We start from the raw sequence: 10,070 nt of genomic DNA, 5'->3' as shown, positions 1-10,070 counted from the left end.
TATATCAATGAATTGGGCGTCGTGCGAGACCGCGTCCATGGGGATTGGTTCAGGTACATTCCCAGGGTTTTGTGGTATCACACCAACACCCGAAACATCCACACCATTCTCCCCGTGGTCCTCGAAATTGTTGTTTTCGCCTCTATTTACAAAGTTAGACATATTGACCTGAAATCGAAGATCTTGGACAGGAAAAAGCGTGAAAGATAACTTGCATTGAGTGATGAAACCAGCAAGAAAATAATCACTATTATTTTTAGCCCCACGGTGGGCGCCAAACTGTTTACCGTGAAAATGGTAATAAAAATTAAATTTGTTGACGGAACTCTAAAAATATATGATCTATTTTTATGCTAGTTTGTTAAGAAGTCGATGCTAAGTATATGAGATTTAGAGATGAAATAAAGTTAGGGAAAGAGCTATAATCAAACCGTTAGGACAACTATTTGGGGCCTCGAGCCTGTCAATTTGGGGCCTCGAGGTCGATTCCAGGGCTCGGGCTCGAGCTATTGTGGGTGATCGGTGTAGGGCTAACAGTTATGAAATAATCAACGATAGCTCTTTATGGCCAATGATGGACAATAAATGATGAACAAATATGAAGATAGTAAATGAAAGAAATAATATCAAGAGAGTGTATAAGAGAGCAAAGAGAATATTCTTCTATATTTCTTATGGAGCAGCTGGAGCAACAGAGTGTTATAAAGTGTCAAGGATCCCCTTTATATAGGAAGAAAAATCCCAACATAGTATAAAATATATTAATGATAAAGAAATCAGGATGGGACAGCTGGCTAACTTCCTGATGCAGACTCAGACTAGCTTCAGACTAGCCTGATAGATTTTGTCGGCCCTGGCTGCACTCTTAGGGAACTCCCCATATCTGTTGGTGTCGCGGCCAACGTTATCCCTAGGTCGGGTGTCGATGGACCTAGAGGGAGGGTACTCAATCCGTTGTCTCGAGCCTTCGAGGTGATCTTCTGAGATACCTTATCAACGAGAAATTGGTTCCTCCGATTTCGCCGTATACAACTGTTTTTGTTAATGATTAATGTGCTAGAACCATAACTATTGGCTTGCCTAGCATTCAAGAGTTAGGTGCCATCACGATCCCGATAGTGGAAAATCCGAGTCGTGGCACTCATCAAATATATTGTTATCATGAGTTGCTCCTTCCCACCCAGCCCATGCAAATGTGAAACACATATTAAAATCGACAACAGCAAAAATATTTTGAGTAGGATAACCTTTACGCCCAATATATGGTATCTCTTGACCTTGAGGCAATCTTGCTTTCACATATGTGCCATCAAATGCTCCAATACAATCCCAAAAATATATACATGCATAAACTAAATATAAGTTTACACTAGATAATGCTTTGAGTTAAAATGTAAAAATATAATAATATAATTATTAAGTATGTCACTTACTTTAAAGAAAGGGAGATATCGTTGATTACATCGCTTGTAATCTCCTGCACCATCATTATAACTTGGATGTGGTTGAATTATGTCTCTTGCAAGCTTACCAATGGCCTTTAGAACACTATGAAAATGCCTATGAATTGTTTCTCCTGAATGTTGAAAAATCTTTTGTACCAATCGATTTCCAGCACCATGTGCATAAATCATCAAGAACATCCCTAAATCTTCATAGACAGACACCCCACGCATGGGTTTAAGACCATATTTATCAGTTAGATCTTTATATAAATCTAGAAATACTGACTTCCTGAATTTAAAGTTTTCATAACACCAAGTCTTATTTTCATGTAATATCTCTTGGATAAATATATTCCCAGTGCGTTTAGATGTACGACATGATTCCTTGCAAATGTATTTCTCATAATATATCAATATACTCTTACAGGCTAATCGACATAGTGTCATCCGTATCTTATTTTCTTGAGTTTCCTCTTCTTCATTTTCGTCATTTAACATGTCATTGTTCCAGCATTCCATTAAACTGAAATGAAACAGACATACAAACTATTACGAATAAAAAATGACAAATGTTAACTTCAAAGTTGATAGTATAGTCATCTATTAAAATAAAACACGTAATGTCCAAACAAGAAATGATTAAACCACCATTATGCCTAAACAGGAAACAAAACATTAAGAAAATATAACCTTCTGCACATACTTTAAAGGGCAAGTTAAAATGTCTAATACTAATGTAATATGGGTAAGGCATCATCAACAACTTCTCAAATTACATTAGATGGATTATTCGACACGAAGGATCGTCGGTGGTTGTACTCCAACCAAGATTTTCTAGCTTCATCAGTAGACAACTTCAAAAATGCATATCGTATCTCTTTCTGTGTCAACAAGTTCACAGCACAATTAAAAATATCACACATTCCAAGAATACCATGAATATTTTCTAAAATGTCCATGAACATCTCAATGGTGGGCTCTGAAGATTTAGATGTGCCGTCGTTAGATATGAACTCAATTGGGGAGTGTATTTCCTCTTTTAGCAATAATGAATTATTTTTTGTCTTGCGCTTTTTCACTTGACTGCTACTGCCACTTCCATCTATTGGCTTTTGCTTTCTAAGCGATGGCTCAGGAAATGTAATTAAATCCATATTCTATATGACATGACTTTCATCGCTTCTTTCATCATTACATTGTTCTATGTCATTATCATAAACATCATTTGTTCTATCATCATCTTGATCTAACCCAACTTCCAACTCTTGTTCTTGATTTGCTGTACGTGCTCTCTCTCCGGTGGTAAAGATATCAGTAAATAAAGCATCGTAACGAAACCATACAGCGAAAGGTCTTTGTTCCTAAATTTTTTGTATTTAAAATTCTCCTATAAAAAAAGAATTTAAAATTACTCTAAGCAAACAAATGAAACTAACAATTAATAGAGTTATGAAATAATTATAGAAAAGGGCAAGCAATGTACCTTAATTTTTTGCTCCCACCAATCATCATCTGCAATAATTATTTTTCTTGTGGGATCCCATCCTAAATCTGTCTCACCTCTCATCAACTGCTTAAAAAGAGTCCGCTCTGCTTTCATGTCATCCCAATGATTTTTTATTTGTTTTCTAGTATATTCTAGTCCCGTCTTCTTATTGAACTCACTAACCATATTCTTCTATCCATCTTTAGACAAGTAAGTGTTTGGCCTAATTTTCTTTTCTAGCTTCTTGCTCACACAATTCAATAAATTTAATATGTGCATATTCGTCCCACTTAGCATTATGTCGGTCTCCCATAATTGAATATTAACAATCTAAAGAGATTACAAGATTTAGCTATAAACGTACACATTTAATAATATTTATGCACAACTGAAAATTAACAAAGTTCAAAAGAAGCTAAAGAAACTAATAGTTAAACTAACAGTTAGTAATAAAAGAAAAATGGTGTCATTGTTTCACCAAATGTGAACGGGTTGAATAGTTGGTATAGAACTCCAAAATTCTGCATATAAAATTTGCTCAAAATAGCAATCAGATATGTTAAATATGTCATATGTGGTAGTTGAAACACTATTGAAGTACAAAGTGACCAGTAAAAATTTTCACTTCAAAGTCTGTAACTGTTAATACAAAAAAGAAATCCAGATTATATTTTCCATAAAAACCACTTTCAAGATATATAGTCCTCACATGCAATTCAATAAACCACTTAGTGTGTATTGACAGTGACACCTCTAATCTCCTCCTTACATATTCTTTTTTGACCAACCTTAATTTTCTTGAGGCTATTCTACACCCCCTATTTTCACTCAAACAAAAGGCAAATATTCAAGAAATCACCAACTTTTTATTTCCTCTACACATTTAAGAAGGATGAAATCTCCACCAACTCATGTCTTCTTTAAACATAAAAGTATGCTTCTTAGGTTTCTTATATTCATACTAGGTATTTGTTCAATAAACAAAACTAACATCTGTTGTGACCAACCTTTTTCCACCCCAATATCTTCTTCTTCTTCTAACCCTTCAAGTTTTTCAGTGATTCAACCATCACTGACACAATTAAATATTGAAGGGTATTTTAGTTTCAAGAATTTCGATCACACGGCCAAGGACTTTGGCATTCTCTAGAGGTCATGGTCATTCTCTATAAGGCCAAGCTCAAGCTTACCTATTGCTTGGCCACCAGACTGGGGACAAGATATATTATCTAGCAAATTTTCCTTTTGTGGACAAGAATGTCTCTTATTGCTTTTGCAATTCAATTTGTACAAGTACACAGTTAATATTGGAAACAACTTTGAGACCATATAAATTCCTTACAACTTATATGTGTGGCCCTAAGGCTCAAGAAGCTGGCGATGATGGCTCTTATGCTTTGCCTTTAGGCATGTGTAGTTAACTATTTTGGATCCGGTCTCTGAATCGGGTTACGATTCGAGCTCATTTTGACCCTCAAGCTTTCAAATTTTAAGCTGACGACAGTGGCTCTTATGCTTTTGGTCGATGTGACCTTTTAGTGTGTGGCCCTGAGGCTCGTTAGGCTGGTGATAATAGCTCTTACACTTTTGCCCTTAGGCATATGTAGGCTTTGTTTTCCTCTCGTTAAGGTCTTTTTTGAAATGATTTTGCCTGACCCGTCGTCGGTTCGGATAGAACCTTGATTTCATGTCATTTGCGGCGATATTCGAGCACATCGAAAGGTTTAGCTTGTAAGTTGAGTAGCTCGAAGCCTTGTGATTTGGAGGTGACATGGTCGAAGCTCTTTTGCCTGTCGAGGGTAGCCTGTTTAACTGGTTCTTTTCGAAGTAGAATCGAAGTAATGGACTATGATTTTGCAGCGACGGTCGGGCGTCCCCGAGTCGCGTTAATTTGGATGGTACAACCGTATAACCGTAGTCATTTGTGTTTGGCCGGAGCCATTTTTGATCCCGAGTTTAGTAGTTTAGGCGTCTACATCGAGGGTATGCCCTTTCGAGAGTCTTACAAATGCGATATATAGCCCAAACTTTGAGATTGAGTTTATGCCTGTGGTAAGGTCTTACAAAAATTTTATGCCTTTTGAGGTCTTACAGTTTTGTTGATACTTGGTACAAGTATGATTCATGCCTTGCTTGAGATCTTACAGTTTAATTGATACTTGGTCCAAGTGTGATTCATGCCTTACTTGAGGTCATACCAGACCGAGTCTGCTCGCTCGGGGTCTTATGGCCTCGGGTTTTTTAAGTGAATGGGGATTGGCGACAGTCTCTAAGTCATCGAGTTTACTTAGACTCGGGGGCCATTACTCGTGAGCTCGGAACAACATCATTGAGGGTTTATAACTTTAGAGATTCCGACCCTGGGCTCATGCGCTTTCTGAGTTTGTGATGCCAATCTCCGAGTATTCGGGAGATTTTTCCCTTTTGGAGATGTCTCGTGATTTTCGTGTTGCCTCGTTGACAGCTTATGAGTATGTAGTTTTGACCCTGAGGCCATACGGGCACCGAGTTATTGATGCTAGTCTCCGAGTAATTCAGGGCGTTCTCGATGGAAGGATCCTTGTTGTGAAAATGCTGAATTTTCTTCGGAGTACGAGATGCTTTTGGCGAAAGATATTCTTCGATTGTTTGGCATAAGTACATGTTGTTTTGTTGCTATGATCCTGACTCATGCGAACACGGTTCATTTGACCATTTGGCCCGGTACATCATTTCCTATTGTAACCTTGTTTGTCATTCCCCGGTTCTTCCAAGTGGATGACCTCTCAAGGGGGTGCCCTTTAATGTTCGGGGTTGATTGTAAAAGAAGCTTGGTGCACTTCTCGGATCCTCCTTAGGTAGCGTGTGAACGTTGCCTCGCTAAAATCCTTGCCGGTGAAACCCTCTCCGGGACAAAAGTGCGACCGAAGGAAAAGAGTGCAATGGATGTCATTAAGGCCTTGAGATATTCGGATTGGATTAGCACTTTCGACCGCCCTGACCGAGCGCCTGCATATGGGTTAGTGTAGAATAATGAAAGGGGGAGGTGGTCTTACCTTATCGTGGGATGCGTCGGCGATGTTCCGAGGTCTGATGTATCCCCATTGTTTGGAGCGAGGACTCGGTACGGTCCTCCACTATGTTTAATCGGGCTTAGACAAAGATGTAGTTTAGTTATCCTTTGACTCTTTCGAGAGTGGAGATATTGGTGTCGGCGCTACATAATACGAACGCTTCCCTTGCCACGCGTTGTTCCTCGTAAATGGTTTTAACCCCATCCTCCGTCGGGAATTTTATCATTTGGTGGAGGGTGGACGGTGTCGTTCTCGTGCAGTGTATCCTTGGTTGTCCGAGTAAGTCATAGTATTTCATGTCTCCTTTAACGACATGGAATTTTGGCATTTTGTGTCGTGTCAGCCACGCCGACTGGGAGAGTGGTTCCCTCCTTTCGTTGTCTCGATCGTCATGTTGAATCCGTTAAGGATTCGAGAGGTGGGCACGATTTGGTCTAGCAGTCCGGGCTACTCTATTACTCTCAACCTGATAATATGGGTCAGCTACCTGGATTTACGAGCACATGTTTTATTCGAAATGAATAAATGAAAAAAAAGGTTACCAGTTTGTTGTTATGAGGTTGGGGCGAGGTCTTGGAGTCTTCTTCGCTAAACGCGAGGGCATCTTCGGGTACGTATCCCCGGGTTCGTCTTTTTCTAGTGATGGACATTTTTGTTCTCCTTGCCACGGGTTCCTGGGGAGCGGTGATGCCCCTCCAATATCATGTGGATGACGTGCCGTGATTCATTTCCTTCGTTCTTCTTGGCTGTCACTCTTTCTCAGAATGGGATTTTTGCCCGATCGTTAACAATTCTCGACGATGACTTTTATCGAGTATCCTGGCTATTTCCTTTTGGAGCTGGTGGCAATCTTTGGTCTTATGGCCACGCGTATTATGAAGTGCACATACTAAGTTGTGGTTCCTCTAGGAAGGATCCTACATAATAGGCCTAGGCCATTCGGTGTCCCTGGTTTTGCTGAAGATGAGCATGATGTCATGTTCATTGATGTTGGAGTTGTATGCTGATAGGTGAGGTTCCCTCATTGGCCTCGTGTCCTCATCGAATCTGCCTCGGTTGATGAATCCCCGAGGGTTCTATCTTCGGTTGACCAATCGATCGTTGCGAGGCGGATTGTGTCTCGGGACGTTCCTTCTATCTTCGGGGTACGGCTGGTACCTCTCTTTGTTCAATTTGGACTCCTTCGCCAGGAGTTTGCTCGGATATACTGAACTCGAGGGGGCTCCCAGCTGGTCATCCTCGACCCTCATCTTTGACTGGTACCATTTGTGGACATCCGACTAGGTTACGGCGGGATACTTGACCAGATTCTCTTTCAGCTGCCATGAGGACGCTGAGCTTCGCTCGTTCAGACCTTGAGTGAAGGCCTGCACTGTCCAGTTGTCGGAGACCGGAGGTAGTTCCATCCATTCCGTTTGGAAGCGAGATACAAATTTTTGCAGCATTTCATTCTCCCTTTGCTTGATCTTGAATACGTCGGCCTTCCTTGTTGCTACTTTGATAGCACTGGCATGTGCCTTTACAAAGGATTCTGCTAGCATGGTGAATGAATCTATGGATTTTGGAGCCAAGTTGTGATACCACATCATGGCCCCCTTCAAGAGCGTTTCTCTAGGCTTTTTCGGTAAGACGGACCCGATCTCGTGGTCTTTCATATCATTTCCCTTCACCGCGCATGTATAGGCAGTGACACGTTCGTTGGGATCTGAGGTCCTGTTTTACTTTGGGAGTTCTGGCATTCTGAACTTCTTTGGAATGGGTTTCGGAGCTGCTTCCTCTAGGACTGCCATTGTACGAACTTCTTCGAATCTACGCCCTTCAGTACCGGGGGTGCACCCGGGATTTGGTCGACTCTGAAGTTATAGGTTTCAACCTTCTTGTTGTTAGCTGCTATCATTTTCTTGCCCGACTCGATCCTTTTGGTGAGGTCTTCTAGCATTTTTACGGTGGCAGGATCGGCTACTGATCTGTTGTTGCTCGATCTCTCCAGTGCATGTTTGGCTAGGGGAGTAGTTTCCAGCGCTACTATGTTGAGAGTCTTCGGGTGGCTTTGCAGCTGAGCGATAGCCAACTGTTGTACCTGAAATATTTCAAAAATAACATGAAGACTAACTTCCCGTTCTTCCCGAGCTGGGGTTTTTTGGGCTTCCTGTTGGTCGCCATGTTGTTTGCACCTGTCGGTGTGTGAGGTTTCGTCGGCCTGCTGCACGGCCTGCGAACCTCCATCCACTGGAATCGGTCCTGGTGCGTTATCGGGGTTCTCCGGTGGCGCGCCAATAATTGGAACAGCCACACCGTTTTCTCCGTGGTTTTCAAGGTTGACGTTCTCAACTCTATTCACTGAGCCAGACATTTTCACCTGAAATCGAAGATCTTGGACAAGAAAAAGTGTAAAAGACAACTTGCGTTGTGTGACGAAACCAGCAAGAAAGTAATCACTATTATTTTTAGCCCCATGGTGGACACCAAACTGTTTACCGTGAAAATGGTAATGACAATTAAATTTGTTAATGGGACTCTAAAAATATGTGATCTATTTTTATGCTAGTTGTTTAAGCAGTTGATGCTAGATGTGTGAAGCTTAACGGCGAAATACGAGCTAAAGCAGAGTTATAATCATACCGATGGGCGAGCTATCCGGGCCTCAGACTGACGATGAGGGGCCTCGAGGTCGATGCCTGGGCTTGGGCTCGAGCTATCGGGGGTAATCGGGGAAGGGATAACAGTTAGGATATAATCAAAGGAGGCTCTATATGGTCAATAACAAACAATAAATGAAGAATGAATATGAGAATAATAAGCAATAGCGTCGGAAAAATGCGTTAGAGAGAAAAGAGAGAGAGTTGTTATATTTCGTGTAGAATAGTTGGAGCAACATTAGCCCCTTACAAAGTGATGAGGATCACCTTTATATAGGAGGGGAAATCCAACATAGTACAAAAATGCATTAATTGTAAAGGTATGAAGATGGGACGGCTAGATGCGACACCGTGATACAGGCTCTGGGCAGACCAGCTTTGTCAGACTTAGCCGCGTGCCTAGGGAATCCCCTATTTTACTCTAGCCTTGATCAATATTCTCTTCGGGTCAGACCTTGACGAGCTTCGAAGGAGGGAACTCGGTCACAGCTTCGCGTCCTCGAGGCCTGGAGGTGTTCTTCCGGAGTAACTTAACAGCAAGAAATTGGATCCTCTAATTTCGCCGCATACAGATATAAAAAAGTATTTTTTTTTATTTCAACAAAAAAAAAGTACTTTCTTTTCATAGAAAAAAGTATTTTCTTTTATTTCAACAACAAAACTATTTTTTTCATGATATAAAAAAGTACTTTTTTTATTTCAACAAAATGAGTACTTTATTTTCATATTGTAGAATAAGTACTTTCTTTTTCAACAAAAAAAAGTATTTTTCTTTTAGTTATGGAGCACAAATTTTAATATTATTTTGCGTAAAAAGGTAAAGCAACACATTAGTTCCTTTGGGTTTGTGTGAATTTTTAGAAAAATAATTAAATTCTTGAAAAAAATAAAGTCCCGAAAACGTTGGGTAATTGGGGAGGGGAGGGGGGAGCAAGGAAACATGGGGACTTGGGGGAAAGAGGGTGAGAAGAGTAGCATAAAAAATATTTTCTACTTTCTAACCAAACAAGAAAAATAAGTGATAAAATCACTCATTTTCCATGAAAATATTTTCTAGGAAAATATATTTTCCATGAAAACATTTTCCTTCGTACCAAACACATCCTAAATAAGGAGATCTAATGGAACATATACCTTTGATTTCCTATTTTCTAAAGAACCTTCTTTACTGCCAAGGGTGGCTTTAGGGTAAGGCAAGTGAAGCTCTTGCTTTAGGCCCTCAAATATTTAACACCCCAAAAATATAAAGTACTATTATATCATTATATAATATATGTAATTTATATTTATACAATTATTGATAAAAATACTTTAAATTTTAATATTTGTTTTTTTGAAATTTAGTAGGTGTAGGATTGAATGAGTTAATAGGATAAAAGAAATTCTCTCACTAAATTAAATAATATATTTATTGTATACGGCTAAAATCGGAGAGTCCGATTTTATG

This window comes from Nicotiana sylvestris, chromosome 9 (genome assembly GCF_000393655.2).
Source record: "Nicotiana sylvestris chromosome 9, ASM39365v2, whole genome shotgun sequence".
Lineage (NCBI taxonomy): Eukaryota > Viridiplantae > Streptophyta > Magnoliopsida > Solanales > Solanaceae > Nicotiana > Nicotiana sylvestris.
Note: the sequence above shows the minus strand (reverse complement) of the source record.